This window comes from Argopecten irradians, unplaced genomic scaffold (assembly GCF_041381155.1).
Source record: "Argopecten irradians isolate NY unplaced genomic scaffold, Ai_NY scaffold_0083, whole genome shotgun sequence".
Lineage (NCBI taxonomy): Eukaryota > Metazoa > Mollusca > Bivalvia > Pectinida > Pectinidae > Argopecten > Argopecten irradians.
This window is the reverse complement of record NW_027187550.1, coordinates 35,321-60,276: the sequence shown is the minus strand read 5'-3', so window position 1 is coordinate 60,276 and position 24,956 is coordinate 35,321. Positions and strand designations below refer to the sequence as shown.

General features: G+C 35.4%; 1 long non-coding RNA gene across 1 annotated transcript; it reads right to left on the bottom strand.

Annotated features, from left to right (window-relative positions):
- Positions 1-3,250: 3,250 nt before the first annotated feature.
- LOC138311679 (uncharacterized) lies at positions 3,251-22,489 on the bottom strand. Its single transcript, XR_011206719.1, has 5 exons — positions 21,651-22,489; positions 19,818-19,879; positions 18,059-19,337; positions 12,851-17,578; positions 3,251-3,394 (listed from the first exon to the last, which is right to left on the bottom strand). It is a non-coding gene; the product is annotated as an uncharacterized lncRNA (long non-coding RNA).
- Between the last annotated feature and the right edge of the window lie 2,467 nt (positions 22,490-24,956).

Here is a 24,956-nt window from a genome sequence, read left to right as displayed (position 1 = left end):
AGTAAAAATGGGAAACCACACATGACTGTCGACTGTGTTGGACCAATTCTTGATTTTAATCGATGATTAATCAAATATAATTTTCCTAAAGACCACTGATTAGGAAAGGTAATAATCGACTTTAATATTGTGAGATAACTTGTGATTTATTTTTTACTGTTCTTAACCTTTATTATGTGATATATATATTTGCAAATCTACATTTCAAAATGTCTTTAATTTATACCGAAAAATAGCTATTAACTTTCTGTGTTCATATTTAAGGACCACCATGTTGTTTTCTCACGAGTCGAAAGTCCTGAAATGCACATCAAAAGTAGTGGTATAGCAACGATTGCTAAACTGACGTTAAGACAATGGTCCACAGGCTAAGGGCAAATTTGAATAATCCATTTTCTAATTGCACTTAAAAAAATTAACATCTTGCATTCTGGGTTGTTTTTAAAGCTGCTTCAAGATAATCATGCAGCCCAAGTTATGAAAATACCTTACCAGCTAAAAATGTCTGGTAAGGGAGGTAAGGGAAATCATGTAAGCTGGTGTGAAACAAGAATAGAGATACAATAAAGATGACATATTGGATATACACTATGTACTGAAGTTAGACAGGTGAAATGTAAATTTTTACATGAAACCAAAAGAGATTCTTTGCAAACCAAATGTATCACCTTAACATCGTTTTGATATAAAACTGGATAAATCATGAATTCTACATAGGAATGAAAATTAACAAGAGGCCCAAGGGGTTTAACCATCATCTGACAACCTTGGCAAATAGTCATACAGGAAATCAATTAGAAATTGTGTTATGGTAGCCATCTTTGATTTGGGATAAACTCAAAATGTAACAACACTTTGTCGAGTCCATATCAGGATAATTTCAACCAAATAACACTGGTAGAACTTGAGAAGAAGTTCAAAATGTGTTTTTAAGATGGGCTTACGTCTGTAGTGGCCATCTTGGATTTCAGATCAACCCGAAAAAAAGACAACACTTGGTCGAGAAGAGATTTAAAATGTGTTTCAAGTGTAGTCCTACAATGACAGTACTTATTTAATTTTTTTAAATGACCTCAACTGAAGCAAAAAGCAAAAGGTAACAAAAGGGTCACAAGTCCAGTAATTATAAGTTGAATATAAACTTTTTCTCAGGAGATCGTCTCCAGAAAAGAAAAAGTTTACAAACATACATAAGAATATCATGTCTTATTAATTTTTGACAGCATATAAAAAACTTGTAATGACTTTGTTCCTACCATGCAAATCAAATGGTGCATACAAGTTTACATCACTTCATAATTTACATATTATTTTCTATTAAATTGCATCAATATTGCTCTTGCTGTATGGATGCATCAGTCCTCATTTAAAGTAGCTGTATACAGTCTTCAGTGTCTTTGTCATTCCATCTGTCACTGCCAATTCTTTTACTATCTAAATAAAGTGTTGGACAACCACGCTAAAAAAAAATATATATACCCCCGTAACATAATTACCTTTACATGAAACCATGAAACATTTTAAAGGTTATACACTTAAAAGTGAAGGTCTTGTATATAAGACCACATTTTAATGACATTATTTCTTAACTAAAATGAATGGATTCATGATTACATGTACATTATGTATAAATTTTTATTGTACGGCTTTGATGGCACTGTTGGTGCAGACTTACTGTATCAATATAATCCAGGCCACACCCATGACAAAGTTTTCTTTCCAAAGACAACCCAACAATGAACTGTAAAAGAAAGTGACAGTAAGAACAAATACCTGAATTTATTTCCTTTTTGAACCTACACCTCTTAGACATGTTAAATATTGTCAGGAACACCCTTAGGCTTAACCTTGATTAAGCAGTGGTTGGTCAAGGTCACTTATTTGAACAAACTTAACTACTTACACCAACTATGCTCATGACTCGAAAATAACTCCAACTCTCAGTTGTTTTTTCAGATTATCACTGAACTCTGGAAATTACATTCTCATTAAACAACCCTAAAATATTAAGGTTTTATAAGGTTTCAATACATCATACAATTTAATATCAATTGCTATATTTGGCATAACGTTTAATTATACTTAACAAGAGATCCCAGTGGGATCTTGGCGCCCACAAAAGATTGATCTATGCCTGGCGGCCATCTTGTTGAGCGATTTGTCCCAAAACGCAAATTTTAAAAAGAAAAAAAATTTTTTGGGGGTGGGGCATAACTAGAGCCCTAGGGGTCCCCAAAAACGCAATATGCATAACCTAGAGGCCCTAGGGCACCCTAACAGATGAAAATTTGAGAATGAATTACCTTACAGGTACTTTACTAGAAGAAATAGCGAAAACAAGCAATTGGTTCACGGACGGTACAGTGAAAAGACGGACCACAGACCACGGACGAAAAGCGATTTTGAATTCCTGGCACTCAACATCAATAAGACATTCAGAATTACAAAACCAGTGAGTTGAATGGAATTGCCAACTCAACATGCAGGAGCTGGAATACTGTTGTACACTTCTATTACCCTCTACTTCACAAGTCACCTGAGTATCATTATCCTGAAATTAAGCAAAAGGCCATAAAAATGAAAATAGAATCATTAAACAAATAAAAGTTGTTACTCAAATGAAGAACTAAATAACTTCACAAACAGATTTTTCTATGATTATCAGACTGATAATTGCTGCATAATGTTTCCATTGCCTAACAGATAATACGATGATAGCTTTCCAATTTTACTTAGTAGAATTTCGATTTCAGATGTTGTGAATTACAGCTACAAAATATTTCTACAACAACTACTAAGTTGACGCTCTAATTGGTCTACCTCTCTGTGACCATTATTTCGTACAAGCTGAGACAGCAAACAATGGGTCTACAATACTTTGTTGTTACTACAAGATAAGTTTCAATGGACGTCTTAGCTAATATTCACAAATACTTTCAAACATTTGGGATAAATACTTATCAACAATATTTACCTTTCAAAAAAAATATCTAAAAACTCGAAATGCAAAAAATATCCGGTATTATCATTCTCTAGTGTCATTTTCCAGAACAGTCAGTTGTTTGTAAAAAATATGTCAATGCTGAAATAACATGTTCATATATTTTATATGTTTGTTAAAAAATTAGCAGTATATGTTGCCTAACCATTACAGTATATAAGTACTTAAAACTGATAGATTTTCTGCAACATCTTGACCATAAACATAATACCGTCTTTTAGAGAGCATAACTTTGAATACCTTTTCACAACCATGTTGGTGATTATGTCACAGATCATCACATTCAGGTCAGCACCACAAACATAAGCTTGTTAAGACCACCATGCACCAAATACAGGACCATCAGCACACACGAACTCAGGTGGAAGTCAAGCACATCTGACTGTGGCTGGTCTGGAAAAGCAGAGTGTTACTAATTAATGCGATTCTTTATAGTATTACATACTGATGTAGATGGAACATCAATTTTATCCATTGACAAGGATACCTATCACTTTTGTATGCTGCAAATAAAGATTCTTTTATGTTATTTAATTTAGCTCTGTCTTATACCCAAAGGCAATGAAGGTTTGTGTTTTTTGAGAAACATGAAGAGGAAAGTTGTAAGGGAAAGAAACTAAATTCACTTACCTATTATAGTCATGTCATACAGGTGACATGATCTCCATAGAGTAATTCCCCTATGTATATATATGGCTTGGATAATCCAATAGTCTGATTAAATATCTTTGTTTATCAATATAACCAATAACCTGTTCACATCTGAATGTAATCAACAATGCTAATTATAAGAAAGTATAACTACAATTGTCTTAGTAAACTACAATTGTCTTAGTAAACAAGCTTATAATAGAATTCATAGACAGTTTCCACGTAATTCAAAATGTAATACACTGTCAGCAAAATCTTGACTTGCCTACCAAGATATTTTAACATATTTTGTAACTCTTTCTCTCCATCTCTCATAAAATGCAAAATGAAAATTTAAGTTTTTAGACAGACATCAGTAAAAACTTACTTTTACCATTTCATGAAAACTATAGTAACATGGTATCACCTCAACATTTCCAATATCAACACCCTTTACATAAACATGGTCAATAAGAAGTTCCACATTCAGTTGTTGCTTCTGTAACATATTGCCTGTAACCTTTCTCTTCCATTGTATTTTTCAATGAAGATGAAGTAAGTAAAATGTTCTGGTTAAAATCACCCAATACCATAGACCCCCTACTATGTTGATTTACTTTTTTTAACAACTGAAGAAGTGTTTTCTTAAATTCTGTGGATTCTGTATGACTGAGGACGATATATAGTAACTACAGTTCAATCCTTTCACATCAAAATGCTACATACAACTAAGGTTTTTTCTTACTATCAATATCTATATGTTCCATTGTTTTCCATTGTGCCTGGTAAAATACAGCTACTCCACTCACATGTTGTTAGACTGTGTAGATCATGTGTCCACATATGTAGGATTCTTGGTCTGGATATGACTATGTAACTAGTGAGAAGATTCTCCACATTGATATCATTACCAGTGAATACTTGTAACCATGTTTTCTAGTGAAACATCAAATAATCTGCAGTTTGTATTTGTCCCTGTTTGACCATTTATAATCTCTGAAACATGTGACTATAATATCCCTCAGTATTGTGATAAACATAATAGTAGTAACAATCTTGGTTTCCGGTGCTGGCAGAGTGTACATAGGAAAATCAAGGCATGTTTTCCATCGCGATCCTCTTTAATTTTTGGGTTACAGACAATTGCTTATTTTCATTAAAACCAACTACTGTCAGATCCATTTCAAAGATGTAATAACGACATTAATTGCCCACATTATGCTTAGTCCTGGTGCAAAAACACCATTTCCCGTGAAACTACAGCACTTTCTGTTGTAAGACCTTGTACTTTGTGAACTGTGGTCATTGAGCCCATGCAAGTTTAAGTGGGAAATTGTCCTTCTGATTGGTATCTTATTATTTCGCCACACCATATTCTTCATAACGTTTTAACACCATTCTAATGGCGTCATTTCGTCCAAATTTCATTCCCTGTTTTAATCCCAAATTCTTTTTATTGTCACAAAACATACTTCTACGTGGGGTCTTATTTGTTGAGAAAATGTTATCTGGAATTATCAGTCAACAAGATTTGTTACCTATACCAAAATGCACCATTTAACTAAATCCATCTGTTACATCCCATTTATTTGTGGTAAAGACATGACAACGTGCTCCTATTGCAAGCCATAATGAATTTGGCTGAAGATGAATATGATCTTTTATTCTCAGAAACTGAAGACTTCTTTAGTCCATTTTTCCCACTTCTCTCATCTTTTTGACCAATTCTCAGCTTCAATACATACAGGGTTTTCACACTTAGAGTGTAAATGCCTCCAAATTGTGCTCATCAACTTGATTATTGCAAGGAAATATATTGTTAAAAGCATCACTCAGCTCACCAGTTTTCTCCTACCAGACAGCAAACCATTGTCTTGTGGAGTTAACTTTTCCTTCTTAAGTTTTAATCTGCATCACGGTTAAGTGTATCGGCAAAACTGCTTGTCTTCTTTCTGGCGCATGATTTCATCTAACTGTACTATAGAAAAATGTATCATTCATAAATATAACAGATTTCATTTCCTTTAAAGGAGGAAGTTGGTAAAAGTCTCTACAGAAGTAAACGTTTCAGGGAGTGGTCACCTGTCTGGTGTAATTTGTTCTCAGTCTTCCATGTATATAGGACAGTAATTTCTGTCAACCATTTGATATTTCGTCAATAATAAGTAGCTGTAACTGACCAAGTTTTGTGCGCAAAGAATTGATCTTCTCATCACCTAGAGGTTCGGTATGTCAGTGGTGCATCTACAGGTATTGATAATGCATTATGGAATAGTAGAGCCACCTATATTGAATAGCTGCGACACCAGTTGGAGCAACAAGTAGTACTGAAGTATCCTCAGGATTAGACAATGTTGGAGCAAAAAGTCTTGTCAATTCAAAAAACACTGTTTTTATCAAATGTGACTTTCCTTGTAACCAGCACCACCAGTTACAAAAAGTTGGAATGCATCTGGATTTCTGACCATGGATTTTTGTCTAAAGGACCATTTCCTTATCTTGTAAAATACCTCACTTTGTTTCTCATTCATCGATCGTAATAATGCAAGGCCTTCTTCGTTTTGATATCACTGTTGGAACAAATTCTATATTGCTGTTTTTTTTCATTTGTTAATAAATCTGGAATTCCACCAAGATCCTCATTAGGCTCATCAATTTGTAGCATTTGTTGTTGGCATTCAATTCGTTCACATTCTGTTTCAGGACAGATCTGTGCCCATGCATCTTCTTGCAATCCACACTCCTCAAATATTTGTTGAGCATCATCTAAGATTTCCATATCTTTTTCATATATCAAAACGATTATTTTCAACAATTTCCATCACTTCTTTCAACACTGTTTGAGTCTTATATTTGACACAGCCTCTCTGATAGAATTCTTCATAGCTTTCAAACATATTTGGTTTCAATTGAATGTCAGTCCGATATGGTAAAAAGAGCTGCAACACGCTTTGATAATACTTTTCAGGGGCTCGAGTCATGGAAAATCTTGGGTATCGTACCACAGCTGCATCTGTACGTGTTCTTTTCATTATGAAAACCTAAATCATTTTGCAATGCATACACATTAGTTTGATGTTTTGCTCTAGACGCCTCACTAGATGCCAGTACTCTGTATTCTGAACAAAATGTTGCTAAACACATTTTCCTCAAATTCCTCACTTTTTGGTCTAGCCTTGTACCTGTCTATTAAACTTGTCATCCAGATATTACTCTCATCAACATTGGATTTCTGACGTATAACTGACAATGGTAAACTCATTCTAATAGGATTGTCCCCCCACAGGAATAAACTGTACCTTTCTAGAACTTTCTTTTAGCCTCAGATTACACACTCTATATGTTGCCTCTTGAGCACTGACTTCCCTGTAGTGGAGATATGCACTTCCCAGCTTTTTCATTGCTTGTTCAGCATCTGTATTTCCATCTCTGGCCTCTGTTTGAGCATGCTCTAGAACTTGACTTATTTCTCTTTCTGCTTTTGATATATAGGAAACAATGTAAACCACACAAGCATATGCATCTGTTACATACTGTATGTCCATGTTTGCATCCCAACAACGCAGTAGATGGGGATTGTACTGATTAATCCAAACACTATCAGGGTTTCTTTTCAATGTTACACCTGTTTTTTTGGTTAGGGCATTGCATGCATTTTCAAAAATATCCTGTGTTATTCCCAAACTCTTCAAATATTTCTTGAGTTGTTGATTTATTGTTGTCATTAGACATTTCTCTCCAAACACTATCTAAGATTGCCTTAGCTTCTTCTTTATTCATGGTACACCCGTTCTCAAACTCCGACACATTATCATCTGTGGTTTCATTTCTGGGACGTGAAATAAATGATCTCTCTGATGGTGGTCTCGGAAAATTGAATCTGCACTCTTTATCACCTTTTCTACAAGATTTTGAATGGTTCTTACTGTGCTGTTGCACACTAGATACTATGTCATACATTTCAGATTTACAATCTGGTGGCATTTCACAAGTAATATACTTATCTATAAACTCAATTATATCCCTGTCATCATCTTTGTCTAGTTTTGGAGCATCTTCTACCCAGAATAAGCAATGTGTGTGTGGTGATCCCCTTTGTTGAAACTCAACTCTGTAGAAGTAGTCTTTGATTTTACCTATAGGCTGTGCATTTGACATAATTACCTCTTTCAGAAATGTATGGAACCTATGGTCAAACATTCTAGCAACAGTGACAGGATTGCTCTTTAAAATGTCATTTTTTGATTTCCAGTCCAAATCATGAACTTCCCGGTTGTCATTTTGTTGCTTGAGAATAGCTTCAATAATCTCAGTCCATCTCATTTCAGCTGAAGAAAATGAACAAAACCACGTTGGAAGCCCGAGTTGTCTCAACATAGCAAAAAGATCTTTCTGTGTAGCTTGCCAGTATGGAGGAGTGCCTCTAATAGGTCTAAGAAATTTGTAGCCATCATCTTTTTTTCAGGATATCTTTAACATGCTCTTGATCTTGTAGCATACTTGCAGTTATACTTTGACCACCTTTTCCAATTGTCTCACCTTTTCTTAAAGCTATTGACACACTCGATATCACTTGCTGTAGTTCAGATAAGTACTGAGCAAAAAATAGGAAATTTGTGTCTTGTGCAAATCTGTTGTCAACATTCATCAGCCTATTGTGTAAATATCTACATAATGTTATCACTGTGTCACGTTCATCACTGAACACATTCTCACCATCTGGAAATAGTACGGGAAATGCCTTTGCTTCTATGCCCTTTTCCATTAAAAGACTGATTGGGTTGTTTTTCTCACATGGTGCAACTGAAAATACTTGATCAAAATACTGATCTAAAATTTCCTGAGCTATGTCTGCTGGTTGTAGACAGGTATCTAATGGCATGGCATGTAATTTGTCATCATTATCCTCATCACTTTCCTCTGTCGGGTCATTATTGTTATCGATTGGAAGTTTAATGCTGTTTTCATCTTGAATAGAAACAATGTTCCCTGCTACACAATGACAATTTTCTTCAATTGGATTTTCCCATGACTCATCAATTTCTACATCCTTATACCACTTATTTGTTTCCTTCAAAAATTGTATTGCTGTTTTAAGTCGAGCTGTATTTACAAATTCATACTTATAGTGTCCTTTGTATGATAATTTCCTCTTTAATTTCACACGTATCAACTGGTTTTCATTTTCAGTCCTTGGTAAGACAGTGATGGATTGATTTACGTTTGTTGGAACACATACAACAGGTCCATGAACTCCAAACTGACCTCCTTTTGGCAGTGGTATCATTTTCATGAATGGAATAACAACAGAGATCAAATGTCTTTCAACTGCATTTAAACATTTCAGTTCCTCTGGAATAGTTTTTAATTTAAGGTTGTTAACTCCAGCCTCTGATGGTACTTTACCTGCAAGGAGTTTTCTGTGACATGTGTAACAGATCCATTGTTTACATCTACTTGTGCAGTTATGTGTGTCTGTCTCAGGACAGGGACTTAAATACTCATCAGAAATGCATAGTTCAGCAAGATCATATATCTCTTTTCCTTTTTCTCTGTATGTCTCTTTATTACAACTCACAACTTGTTTGCGGAACAACAACTTCAAACAAACAGAACATACATGATCTGGGTATTCACTTATCTCTTCTAGAAACTGTGCACTTACATATTCCATATCATGTTTCTGTTCATCTTTTGATTTCCTTGAAGTTATAACTCTCTTTTTAACTTTTTCATGGTATTCCTCATCATTTTCATATTTCATTCTTGAAGCTTTCCTTTTAGATTCTCTGTACTCATTATCCTTTTGATATCTGTTCTTTAACACTTCCTTCTTATTTGCTCTAAATTCACCATTTTGTTCATACTTTCTTTTTGATGCCTGCTTCACATTTTCTCTGTGTTTCTCATTAAGTTCATACTTTCTTTTTGATGCCTGCTTCACATTTTCTCTGTGTTTCTCAATAAGTTCATACTTTATTTTTGATGCCTGTTTTACGTTTTCTCTGTGTTTCTCATTTTGTTCATACTTTCTTTTTGATGCCTGTTTCACATTTTCTCTGTGTTTCTCATTAAGTTCATACTTTAATTTTGATGTCTGTTTCCTGTTTTCTCTGTGTTTCTCATTTAGTTCATACTTTATTTTTGATACTTGCTTCACATTTTCTCTGTGTTTCTCATTCAGTTCATACCTTCTTTTTGATGCCAGCTGCAAATTTCGCTGGTATTTTTCATCACATCTGTATTTACTTTTTGAAGCTTGTATCTTTGATTCCCTGATTTCCTCAATATCATATTTTCTCTTTGACACTTGCCTTGACTGTACCTTCACTTTTTCTCTATGGACCTCATCTAGCTTGTATTTCATTTTTAATGCATCATTTACACTTTCTCTATAAATGGTATCACCATGGTACCGTGTCTTTGCAGTCTCTTTCTTAATTTCTGCATAGTCAACATTCAAAATGTACTTTTTCTTGCTTGCTTCTTTTACAGATTCTCTGTGAGATGCATTTGCTTTGTATTTTAAGCATGATGTTCTTTTCAATTTTGTTTTACGATTTTCATTCATGTGGTACCTTTCTTTATCTGCTGCTGCTCTTTTAGAAGTAACAAAGTTTTCAGTGTTTACAATGTCTGTTTCTTGTTCATTTTCTGTTGAATAATCCATTAACATAGATTTTTTTATCCGTTTTTTCCTCATTTGCTCTTTCTGAAGCTGATTTCTTCTACTATATGATTTTGCCTTCCTTCTCATTAGAGACTGTCTTCCAATCTCAAACTTCTGTTTATTGATTTCAAGTCCTTTCATATCTATATCGCATGTCACAAAATCATGAATTTCACAAGCTGGTATATGATTCTCTGCATCTGTAAGCAGGTTATCTACATTGTCATTTAAGTTATTTGTACTTGTCAGGTTGGGTAACACTAATTCTCTTTGAACAGACACAAAAACTGCGGTCACTTCAAATTGATCTTGTGGCATGTAATGCATTGATGTTGCTAAATTAAGGCAATGTGTATATACATCATCTATACTGTAAAAATTTAACAAAATACTAGTTCCATTGGGTATTTGTATACCATTTGCATTTCTGGAATGGGAATCAAACACAAAAAATCGAGTATTTTGTTTCACAACAATAAATGTATTACCTTTAAAGGTTACAAAGGCTGCGTGACTTTCTCTTTGATCCAGAGCCATTTGTAATGCTGCATATAATGTGTGAAATTGAAAAATGTCATTGTCAATGTTTGTATTACCCAGTGTTCCTGATATTGAATGTTGAAATTTTAGATCAAACATTTTACCATAGCATTCAATCAATCTTGGCACTTCACTAATAGCTATGTAATCATTCATCATGGTTGAGCTGTTCCTGAGATGGCCATACATTTCATTGCCAATTTCAAGTACATGGTCTAAATCTGATGATGTCCATAAATTCATGTCTCTTTTCTGGCTATATAAAACAGCTGATAAGCTATTCAGTACACACTGTTTACCTGCATTTTCCATGAAATGTGAATGACCTTGATGATAACTTCCTTTTACAAAACGGTTCAATGGCATCAGAGTTTCTCTTTCCTCATGTTCCTCATGTTTAATAATTGAACAATTGTACTTGTCAATGTTTTGTAGTGTTCCTGGTGCATTATCATGTTTTTGATCTCTAACATTTACTTCTGCAGAAGTTATATGGTCATTGCTGTCATGTGTTGTTAATATTGTTGTCAAATCTTTCTTGTTGATCTCTATATCTGTCTCTGAATTTTCATTACAGTTTAAGGTAACCTTCGTTGCATTATCTCTACATGTTTTTACATTCCTATTTCCTTCTTTTGCAACAGCAGGTCTATCATCTTTTGTATTATTCTCACTTTCAGATATAATAGAACTTTTTCTTGAACACTTCAGTGAAATGTCTTCAAAAGCTTTACGAACTACATGTGTATCTTGTGTGCAAATTTCAGCATGTTCACTTTCTATGTAAGTATCTCCATAATTTGCTCTGTTACTTCCAGCAAATGTTACTACATTTTCTTGTACATCACCAACTGAAACTACTACGTCATAATGTGCTTGGAATTGATGTAGGAGGTAGATAGCTTCCTCTTCCACTGAAGCATTTTTGTCTACTTGAGTAGCAGAAAATTTGTGCCATGAAGCCATATTGTCCTCATATATATAGATATCAGTAGAGAGCAAATCAGCAGCAGCTAAAATCTCTATTTCTGTTGCCCATTTTCCAGCTTTGAACATTTGCTTCTTTTCTACCCACTCACTTACGGATTTGTATCCTGATCTTAAATGGCTTACATACTTGTTCGAGTTCTTAAGCATATGGTTCACTATTGCACATCGCATTTTTCTGTGGTTACATTCATCACCAAATACACTGAATGATAGAGCACGGAAAAAGCAGTTACCATCTCCTTCAATACACTGTGTTTGTAGTGGTTTTCCAAGTGGCCTAGCATTTGTGGATTCTCTTGGTTTGGTAATGCTGTCATTTATACCCAGGGTATTTGCCAACTTTTTCTGTGTACTTTCAGTTAATACATTAAACGTATAAACCACTGGCCCTGTTTCCCCTTTGTATACCACATCTGATTCAGAAGTTTCCTTATTTCTCTTTAGTTTTCTCTGTTTAACACTTTTACTTCCCTTTGTCATTTTTGCCAAGTTCTTTACAGTAGTAAAACTTAATGAATTCACACTGCTTACATTTTCAAGCTGACTCATTCTATGTTCTATTTTAATTTTCATTTCACTTGATAAGAGTGGCGTTTTCTTTTCTACTTTGATCTTATCCTTACTTTTTTTCTGATCATTTGGTTTTTGGTCATTTTCTACTTCTACAAAGATCATGTGTTTTTCCGGTTTTGATTTCTTATTGTGTATCATGTCTGTAAGGTTGCTTTCAGTTCGCTCATTTGTTTTGTTACTTTGGTTTTTACATCGCGTTTGCTCATCTGGCTTGTTGCAACGATTTTGTTCATTGTCATTTGGATTGTTACAAAGATTTTTCTCATTTGGTTTGTTACAATGGGTTTGTTTATTAGATTCAATAAATGGTCTACTTTGTGGCTCATTTAGCTTGATGTGCATTTCATTACCTGGTTTGTTATGAACTAAATCGGTACTTGTTACACTATCAGGTTCGTTACATATCTTACATGCTACACTGTTTTGTTTATTATATAACTCATTACCTGGTTTGTTGCGTTGTTCAGCACATGGTTCACTGCGTTGTTCAGCACATGGTTTACTGCGTCCTTCAGCAAATGGTTCACTCAGTGGTTCATTACATGGCTTGGTCTGTGGCTCATCACATGACTTGTTGGGTGACTCAGTATATGGTTTAGTTTGTATTTCAGTATATAGTTCGTATATTGTTTCTTGATCTTTTTTAGTTCTACCAACGTCCCTCTGCACTGAGTTAGTTGGCTGCGTCTGTCCTGCGACACCGAAGGTTAATGGTGAAGGTACAGTCGGTGCTGTACAAACGCACGGGTGGCGAGTCAGACTGCGGTGAGATATCCTTCTGGATATACAGACTTCCTTGAGGATGATCTAACCTCAAGGCATTCAGAGGTTTTCCCGCAGCGAGAGGGGAAGGCTCTCCTAGGCCTGTAGGTGACAACCCGTGGTCACCTACTGATTGGTCACACGAAGATTTACCCCCAAGGGTGGGGGAAGGCTCTCCTAGGCCTGCAGGCACTGACTCCTGGCTATCTGCTGGTGGATCACCACCCTGGTGTCTCACTCTGTTCCTAGCTATGGCAGCCAGTGAGCGCTTGCTCTTTCGTGGCATCTCTGAAAATACAATATTAATAATATTTTGTACATTAATAATTGCTATAAACATTGAGAATTACAAAAAGCATTCAATTATATTTCAGCTTCAATTTTTTCTGGAATCTAATTCTACTGCGTTGCATTATGTATTATAAATACATTTATATGTCATTCCTGCATGCAAGCTTTGCATTACATTCAGAATGCTGTTTGTACATCTGTCACTATCAACATGGTAGTGAACTAACTGTTGTTTGTACATCCATATCTACAGACATGTCTATGTAACTGTTGTTTGTATATCTATATCCACAGACATGTCTATGTAACTGTTGTTTGTACATCTATATCTACAGACATGTCTATGTAACTGTTGTTTGTACATCTGTCTGTACAGACATGTCTATGTAACTGTTGTTTGTACATCTGTCTGTACAGACATGTCTGTGTAACTGTTGTTTTGTAAATCTATATCCACAGACATGTCTATGTAACTGTTGTTTGTACATCCATGTCTATGTAACTGCTGTTTGTACATCTGTCTGTACAGACATGTCTATGTAACTGTTGTTTTGTACATCTATATCTACAGACATGTGTATGTAACTGTTGTTTGTACATCTGTCTGTACAGACATGTCTATGTAACTGTTGTTTGTACATCTGTCTGTACAGACATGTCTGTGTAACTGTTGTTTGTACATCTATATCCACAGACATGTGTATGTAACTGTTGTTTGTACATCTGTCTGTACAGACATGTCTGTGTAACTGTTGTTTATACATCTGTCTGTACAGACATGTCTGTGTAACTGTTGTTTATACATCTATATCCACAGACATGTCTGTGTAACTGTTGTTTGTACATCTGTCTGTACAGACATGTCTATGTAACTGTTGTTTGTACATCTGTATGTACAGACATGTCTGTGTAACTGTTGTTTATACATCTGTCTGTACAGACATTTCTGTGTAACTGTTGTTTGTACATCTGTCTGTACAGACATGTCTATGTAACTGTTGTTTGTACATCTATATCCACAGACATGTCTGTGTAACTGTTGTTTGTACATTTATATCTACCGACATGTCTGTGTAACTGTTGTTTGTACATCTATATCTACCAGCATGGCCATGTAACTGTCAAAAATCCATTATGCATGAAATTTGAGAGAACCCTTCAGATAGTGATAAGTGATATACTTACAATAATGTGTTTACAGACAGACAAACCACAGACGAAAAGTAATTTGATGATGATTGGCTAAAAATACTTGTAACAAATACCATATTCGACCCAATAAGCATCCAGGGCGCTTAAAGCCACACTATATATGTAACTATCAACAAATTAAAGGTCAAGTTAGATTTTACCCCGATATTGTTAGTATTTGTAGATGTACTGGTTGAAATTAAGTTTCTGAATTATTATCGCTTGTCTTGACTTCGATTTAGTCATGTCTCTGCATGATTTACAACAAGATTTTTTCCCCCAACATTCTTCTAAATCACAAAACAAGAGGCCCAGAGGGCCTGTATCGCTCACCTGGTTTGTAATGCCAAGTAATATTCTGGATACAGGTTCATTGTTTATTTTCTGAAGAAATTTGAATATTTACCTCTAATTCCCCTATTGGGCCCCACCATTCCTGCCCCCTGGGGGTCAGAGCCAAAATTTATATAAGCTCTGTTCCCCTTCCCCCAAGGATGCTTGTGGCCAAATTTGGTTACAATCCATGCAGAACTCTATGACTAGTAGCGATTTATAGGATTTACCTTTATTTCCCCTATTGGGCCCCGCCCCTCCTGCCCCCAGGGGGTCAGAGCCAAAATTTATACAAGTTCTGTTCCCCTTCTCCCAAGGATGTTTGTGGCCAAATTTGGTCACAATCCATGCAGAACTCTAGGACAAGTAGGGATTTATAGGATTTACCTTTATTTCCCCTATTGGGCCCGCCCCTCCTGCCCCTGGGGTTCAGAGCCAAAATTTATACAAGTTCTGTTCCCCTTCCCCAAAGAATGTTTGTGGCTAAATTTGGTTACAATCCATGCAGAATTCTATGACTAGTAGCGATTTATAGGATTTACCTTTATTTCCCCTATTGGGCCCCGCCCCTCCTGCCCCCGGGGGGTCAGAGCCAAAATTTATACAAGTTCTGTTCCCCTTCTCCAAAGGATGTTTGTGGCCAAATTTGGTCACAATCCATGAAGAACTCTAGGACAAGCAGCGATTTATAGGATTTACCTTTATTTCCCATATTGGGCCCCGCCCCTCCTGCCCCCGGGGGGTCAGAGCCAAAATTTATACAAGTTCTGTTCCCCTTCTCCCAAGGATGTTTGTGGCCAAATTTGGTCACAATCCATGCAGAACTCTAGGACAAGTAGCGATTTATAGGATTTACCTTTATTTCCCCTATTGGGCCCCGCCCCTCCTGCCCCTGGGGGGTCAGAGCCAAAATGTATACAAGTTCTGTTCCCCTTCCCCAAAGAATGTTTGTGGCTAAATTTGGTTACAATCCATGCAGAATTCTATGACTAGTAGCGATTTATAGGATTTACCTTTATTTCCCCTATTGGGCCCCGCCCCTCCTGCCCCCAGGGGGTCAGAGCCAAAATTTATACAAGTTCTGTTCCCCTTCTCCCAAGGATGTTTGTGGCCAAATTTGGTCACGATCCATGCAGAACTCTAGGACAAGTAGCGATTTATAGGATTTACCTTTATTTCCCCTATTGGGCCCCGCCCCTCCTGCCCCCGGGGGGTCAGAGCCAAAATTTATACAAGTTCTGTTCCCCTTCCCCAAAGAATGTTTGTGGCCAAATTTGGTCACAATCCATGCAGAACTCTAGGACAAGTAGCGATTTATAGGATTTACCTTTATTTCCCCTATTGGGCCCCGCCCCTCCTGCCCCCCGGGGCTCAGAGCCAAAATTTATACAAGTTCTGTTTCCCTTCCCCAAGGATGCTTGTGGCCAAATTTGGTTACAATCCATGCAGAACTCTATGACTAGTAGCGATTTATAGGATTTACCTTTATTTCCCCTATTGGGCCCCGCCCCTCCTGCCCCCGGGGGATCAGAGCCAAATTTTATACAAGTTCTGTTCCCCTTCCCAAAAGAATGTTTGTGGCCAAATTTGGTTACAATCCATGAAGAACTCTATGACTAGTAGCGATTTATAGGATTTACCTTTATTTCCTATATTGGGCCCCGCCCCTCCTGCCCCCAGGGGGTCAGAGCCAAAATTTATACAAGTTCTGTTCCACTTCTCCTAAGGATGTTTGTGGCCAAATTTGTTCACAATCCATGCAGAACTCTAGGACAAGTAGCGATTTATAGGATTTACCTTTATTTCCCCTATTGGGCCCCGCCCCTCCTGCCCCCGGGGGCTCAGAGCCAAAATTTATACAAGTTCTGTTCCCCTTCCCCCAAGGATGCTTGTGGCCAAATTTGGTTACAATCCATGCAGAACTCTATGACTAGTAGCGATTTATAGGATTTACCTTTATTTCCCCTATTGGGCCCCGCCCCTCCTGCCCCCAGGGGCTCAGAGCCAAAATTTATACAAGTTCTGTTCCCCTTCCCCCAAGGATGTTTGTGGCCAAATTTGGTCACAATCCATGCAGAACTCTATGACTAGTAGCGATTTAAAGGAAATGTTGACGGACAGACAGACGGACGGACGGACGACGGACGACGGACGACGGACGCCGCGCCATGGCATAAGCTCACCGGCCCTTCGGGCCAGGTGAGCTAAAAATTAAGACAGATATGGATATTAGGACTTTAAAATAATGAAGCAAATGGACAAGACTTTCATAAAAGTTATTCTAAGAAATAAGCCATTAATCAATCTGCAAAAGAAATCAGTAAGGAAACCAACAAAAATTTTATATTTTGAGTATGAATTTAATTCAAAGTACATGTAAGTGAAATTGGGGCCTTAAAAGAGTCGGAGAGGCACTTATAGAGATGGGGCGCTTATTGGGTCAATTAAGGCATCTGAAATTTTCTCATTCAACCAAGGCTGTTACCTTTCATAATCTTTAAAGCAATCAATTTTCAATTAAAATTGAATATTGATCAAACATTACCAGTAATACAAACCATAATTTCTCCATCAGACCTAAATGCTTACCAACAAACCTGAAATAAGAAACAAAAAGGTATGACATGTTATAAAGATAATTAAATCATGATGGTTTACTGAAAAATGCAAACACAGTTCAAACTATTCAATCTCAATGTAATGTGTTGACTTATAAGTCAGCAACCATTCAACTTTTTCAGCCCTTTTACTTCCTCATCTGTTACCATGAAGGATATGAATCTGTATTACATTAATTGTACATGGTATATAGATCAGCTTGTCATTGAATTCTGTGAGCAATACGGTATACCAATAAACAAACATCTTGAAACAATGTATCAATATCTTATAAACTAGTACCCTGCAGTCAAGAAGGCTCTGAGCGATATGAATAACACAAAACTTGAGTTCCTTTGAGATAGAATGTAATCTTATGATGTGAATTGAATATTAATTATAACAATCAATTAAGCAAGCATATTATCATTTAATTTAGTAATTGGTTCAATATTATACAATGACAGAAGAAATCTTACCAAGAAAGTGAGTCTTGCTCAAACTCTGAATGTGGATATTACCGGTAAGTAATGTCAAAAACTCTGAAACATTAAATTAAGATACAAACATCCACGTCAATCTTTCAAAATTCAAAATTTGTTGAACTTTTTTATTGTAAAAAGGCATTTCATTTTCTTAGAATACTACTACTTACAACAGAAGTTTGTCTGCAAGCATTTTATTTTACTTGTTTTATATTATGTTTGTGTAACTGTTGTTTCTACATCTGTCTGTACAGACATGTCTGTGTAACTGTTGTTTGTACATCTGTCTGTACAGACATGTCTATGTAACTGTTGTTTGTACATCTATATTTAAAGACATGTCTGTGTAACTGTTGTTTGTACATCTGTCTGTACAGACATGTCTATGTAACTGTTGTTTGTACATCTATATCCACAGACATGTCTGTGTAACTGTTGTTTGTACATTTATATCTACCGACATGTCTGTGTAACTGTTGTTTGTACATCTATATCTACCAGCATGGCCATGTAACTGTCAAAAATCCATTATGCATGAAATTTGAGAGAACCCTTCAGATAGTGATAAGTGATATACTTACAATAATGTGTTTACAGACAGACAAACCACAGACGAAAGGTAATTTGATGATGATTGGCTAAAAATACTTGTAACAAATACCATATTCGACCCAATAAGCATCCAGGGTGCTTAAAGCCACACTATATATGTAACTATCAACAAATTAAAGGTCAAGTTAGATTTTACCCCGATATTGTTAGTATTTGTAGATGTACTAGTTGAAATTAAGCTTCTGAATTATTATCACTTGTCTTGACTTCGATTTAGTCATGTCTCTGCATGATTTACAACAAGATTTTTTCCCCCAACATTCTTCTAAATCACAAAATAATTAAGACAGTTATGGATATTAGGACTTTAAAATAATGAAGCAAATTGACAAGACTTTCATAAAAATTATTCTAAGAAATAAGCCATTAATCAATCTGCAAAAGAAATCAGTAAGGAAACCAACAAAAATTTTATATTTTGAGTATGAATTTAATTCAAAGTAAGTGAAATTGGAGCCTTAAAAAAGTCGGAGAGGCACTTATAGAGATGGGGCGCTTATTGGGTCAATTAAGGCATCTGAAATTTTCTCATTCAACCAAGGCTGTTACCTTTCATAATCTTTAAAGCAATCAATTTTCAATTAAAATTGAATATTGATCAAACATTACCAGTAATACAAACCATAATTTCTCCATCAGACCTAAATGCTTACCAACAAACCTGAAATAAGAAACAAAAAGGTATGACGTGTTATAAAGATAATTAAATCATGATGGTTTACTGAAAAATGCAAACACAGTTCAAACTATTCAATCTCAATGTAATGTGTTGACTTATAAGTCAGCAACCATTCAACTTTTTCAGCCCTTTTACTTCCTCATCTGTTACCATGAAGGATATGAATCTGTATTACATTAATTGTACATGGTATATAGATCAGCTTGTCATTGAATTCTGTCAGCAATACGGTATACCAATAAACAAACATCTTGAAACAATGTATCAATATCTTATAAACTAGTACCCTGCAGTCAAGAAGGCTCTGAGCGATATGAATAACACAAAACTTGAGTTCCTTTGAGATAGAATGTAATCTTATGATGTGAATTGAATATTAATTATAACAATCAATTAAGCAAGCATATTATCATTTAATTTAGTAATTGGTTCAATATTATACAATGACAGAAGAAATCTTACCAAGAAAGTGAGTCTTGCTCAAACTCTGAATGTGGATATTACCGTAAGTAATGTCAAAAACTCTGAAACATTAAATTAAGATACAAACATCCACGTCAATCTTTCAAAATTCAAAATTTGTTGAATTTTTTTTTGTAAATAGGCATTTCATTTTCTTAGAATACTACTACTTACAACAGAAGTTTGTCTATAAATACATAAAACTATACGAAATACTGTAGGGTGTATTTAAATATTCAATAAGTACAGTAGATGATATGTTTTGTTTTTTTATTATCAAAGTCATATAATATTGGCTAGAACAGGTTTTGTCTTGGTGTACATAATTATTAATTTTTTGATAAGTAGTGTGGTTATTCCCCGTGACTAGCTATAGTAACTATGCACAATTTTTACACAAACAGGTAAAATAGTCTTCTCAATTTTTGTCTATAAGCATAAAAAGTGTATCTTGAACAAGTTTCAGTGTACTGTTTGACATTAATTTTCAAAATCCACAAGAATTCAGTGAATAGCCCTAAAATATAGGTTTGGGTTTTATTATTTTAACGTTCTAATGAGCATAAACAGCCAGGGTCATGTAAGGACATGCAAAGTTTGTTGGTGGAGGAAAGCCAGAGTACCCAGAGAAAAACCACGGACGAGCGGCCAGTACCCAGTAACGTAAATATTTTTTCTAAACCTCTGTTCATGCTTTCTGTTCAGATGCAAATTTAAAGAGTACTTGATCAAGTTTCCGCTAACAGAAAAGCAATACCTTAGTCTCACCTTCCTCGAATATAGTCAATGGCAAGATCATACTTGGACAATACGTCAACCTTATTAATTCTTGACCATAAAAAGTGTTTTGTGGCCATTTTGAATCAAGGGTCCATATTTATTATTGATTTGGTATTATTATTTAACATCCTATCAAAAGCCAGCTAGGGCCTTTTAAGGACATGTCACTGTCAGATATGTTGGTGAAGGAAAGCCAGAGTACCCACAGAAAAGCCACCAATCAGCAAAGCAGTCGGTACTTGGCAACTGCTCCACATGGGATTCGAACTCGAGTGAAACGGTTAATCGCAATGCAGTTGAACGGCGGAATATTTCCTTCCGTTCAATACACAGTAATGTTGTTGGAATTACAATACATCCTGTACAGAAAAAGCTAACCAAAGCTCATGAGAAGCACATGAGCTTCACATAAGAATGATGTTAGAATCCTATGCAAATTAGGTGAGCGAAGTAATGATTATGCAAACCATTAAAAAAATGTCTGCAAGCATTTTATTTTACTTGTTTTATATCACTTACCTACATTTAAAATATCAAATTCACAGCAAGACATTATTTTTTTCACATACATGTATAAATATTATATGGCCTTTTCGAAGAAAAAAATTATATGGCAAGCCTACAAATTATGAATTTGACATCTTATGAGTGGTAAAGTAGATATTCAGAATGGTTGTTATGTTTCTTTTGGACAAAACAAAGATATCATTTATGCATGTATACAATTAAAATAATTGGAAACCTACAACAAAGTATAGAAAATTGAGTGAACGTATGAGGCACTGCTCCACAAGCACACATGGGGTCCATTTCGTACCCGGCCGAAAGGTATAGTAGTCCGGGTATGTTTATTGCGATTTCGTATTTTAGATATTTTATGCATTGATACCAGTATAGTGTGTGCCACAGAAGCTACGTGATAATTTGGCTAGGCGATTGGGTGCCGTAGCTCGTGAACAAGCATGCATGTATATACTGAAACACATTTCAGAATGATTTAGATGATAGTAAAACTTTAACTTAAGTATAAAAATTGGAACATTTTCAACTTACCATTATGTACCTAAAACCAAATACTCTTTTTACACAATCTATTTGTGATGAAATAATGATCGATGCTTTGACAAGGTAACAGTTACAAACTGAAGGGAAGTACAGTTGACTGACTAATAATCGAACAATTTGGACCCATAATTCCGGAATTAACAAAAACGCATATACAGTCACTCAAATTGATTGAGATGAATTTCCATCATCACAAATTAGCAGTAAAATACCATACCGACACATGTATAAGTCTTACTATAAGGAATGTTGTAGAGTAGCGGGGAGAAGCAACATACATGCATGTCAATGATTATGAAACATACCAGTCAGTGATTTTTTTAGGTACATTTGGGGTCGAATAAATGCCCCTTCCTCTAGAGAAATTTTGCTGTATTTTCCCAATTTCATGTAAATATTTTCCCAGATAAAGAAAAACTCCTGTGATGGAACCAAATATTGTTAGCCGTACGGGCGAGAGCAGTGACCCCGGACTTATAATTACTGGTCCGCCACAGCGAACATGCTAGAAGTTGACCGTATCACTATGTAAACCTGCTAACAGTAATTTAGTAAACGTGTACTACAGTGTATGGAAGCGTCAAGAAAAGGGGGCAACAGGCCTGGGCAGAACGTCAGGTTATCGGGGCATGGAGTCAGGTAGAGGCCTAAAAAGAGCATGGCGCGATGCCATGTTAATCGGGGCCACAGGTAACCCACAGATGTGGGGAATACTAGCCTACTATACTAGTACTATGAATCCATAAAATACTAACCAAAAATGGAGCTATCCTTTTCCAATATAATTTCGGATCTTGAGAAAGGCAAATTAGAAAGAACGTCTCAGTGTAGGCTAGTAGGCCACTCAATTATGTTTTGCAAAAATGGCGCTGTACGCAACTATGTTTTGCAAATGTGCAAAAAAATCGGATCACCTTAAGATTTTCTGCAAAACTAGTGGAGTTCCAGATGGGGTGCTGGAATTATTATCAGAGTTGCTTCCCTTTGTACATTATAATGCCTACTTACGATAATCTATTTGCTAAGTTTAAGGCGATTTAGTTACGATAAGGCAAGATTTTGTAATATTGAACCCATAGTTCCAAAATGCGCGGTGTGCGATAAACTGTATCGCAGATCGCACAGTTGCTTGGGCGCGCGCTTTTAAATACATGTAGGTAACGTCATGTAACCCAGATTGGCACACATTTTTCTTATTTTTATGCATCTATTTGTCAGATTGTAAAATAATTCCATTTTTTGTACCAATCTTACAAATAGAGCCTATCATCTTTCTGTTGGTCTATGTTTGGAATTCTTCCTGCACGTGTGTCCATAAATAGCATCCTTGGATACATGTCTGGAACGCACCTGATATCAACCAGGTGCGGGTACCTAAATTGGCACACCCAGGTAAAAACTGTGAGCATAGAGAAATATCGGGATATTTCAAATATAATTTGACTTATATTGAAACTACAATACAAAAAACAACAATTATTGCCATTGAAAACTTTTCTCAATATTTATTTTTAGAATGATTTACGTCAAAATTAATGTAGTCAATACGCAGGTAAAATTTCATCTTTATGGTTATCAATTGCTTTTCTTACATGATTTTTACGACAATATCCATGCATATTTTGCCTTTTTAAGCAACATATAAATGGCATAAGGGAAGTAACTCTTGGATTTTTAAGTGCTATTCGAGCGCACCTTTCTTTCATTTCGCATGCGCACATTATCGCAAATGAAAATTTCCATACATGTATGTACTAGAAAATCGACATTTACTGAGGATAAAACAGCTCTGAACTATGAAACTACCAAATAACTGACAACTAAATTCATTAAATTTGTGTTCTAGACATATAATATACCATTTTTAGTTCCCACTTTTTATAATAGACTTTTAAGCGAAAAGAGGAAAACTAGAGTCATTGCACGGGGCAATATTTACCGTAACACTTGACTTCAGGTATTTTCTCAAGTTTATGGCTGTACAAAATTCCTCCTAGCTATGGTCATGTAGAAATATCACCATTAAAATATTTCATGATGATCAGGGAATAATTATAGCAAATTTCCAAAGTGAATTAAAACGGAAAAATTATTATCAAAAAGTGTGCCATTTTGGGTACGATCACCGTAAACACACAGGGGTCCAACTCAATGAAAATGGATGTTGTCATACATTTGTTTGTATTTGATGGATGAACTGATGAGTATACATGATATGTGATTTTTTTTCCAGAAAATACGATATTTGAAAATATTTTAAAAAAGATTTTTAATAATTTTTCATATCTCGTATTTTCTGGGGAAAAAAAATACATGACTGTCATGTGTACTCATCAGTCCGTCCACCAAATACAAAAACTGTATGACAACATCCATTTTCATTGAGTTGGACCCCTGTGCGTAAACAACGTTATTTATAAAAGTTACAGTTTTTGTCACTCACATCTCAACATCACCGTGGCACACCGGGTACGGATATTGCATCATGATTTGCTGTGGGGAGGCAGCATCATCTTAAATTTCCATTTAAAACAAAATACTTTTCTCTAGCTTTTTCCTTATTTTTTGTGTGGTGATGTTGTGTATGTAGTTGTATTAATGTGATGAGAAGCATTGTGTGGCCAAAGGGGAGATAATTTTAACTTTAATTGTACGAGTAATTCCCCTTGGTCTTCATATAAGAAAAGGAGAATGAACATGGACTTGGAACCAGATGTGTTCTTGTGTTGTGAAGAATCAAGATAGGTACATGTAGAGCATCTTCTCAAGGTCCAGATAGAGCCATAAACGTATATACAGTACATATACTGTATTCTCATTTAGCGGAATCAAATCTCTTAATAGATGGAAGGGAAAAAAAGCAATTAAAGAAATCATTTGTTCGATAACATTACTTATATCATTACATAAGTGGAAATCCCGTGTTTTGATCGCGATCAAATCTAGTTATTAATATTATTGATATTTTTGAAGAAAAAAAAATTCTTATAATTTGATCATCAGAAACAAATGATTTACAGACTAAATGCATGTACTCGAGGGTGATGTAAAAGTAAATAGTTTTAAATTGTGATTTGGAGGTTAAATGATGCTGAAATAATTGAAACTCTACTAACCAAGCTTGTATTCTATAATTGGCTAGATTCAATTATAATGTACTAAAAAGACATATTTTGGCCAAGCTTATTCTACAATTGGGTTGATTCAGTTACAATGTTAAGACTGATACATTGTAGCTCTCTCAATAGCTAGAACATATTATAGTTATATACACATAATTCAGAATATATATAT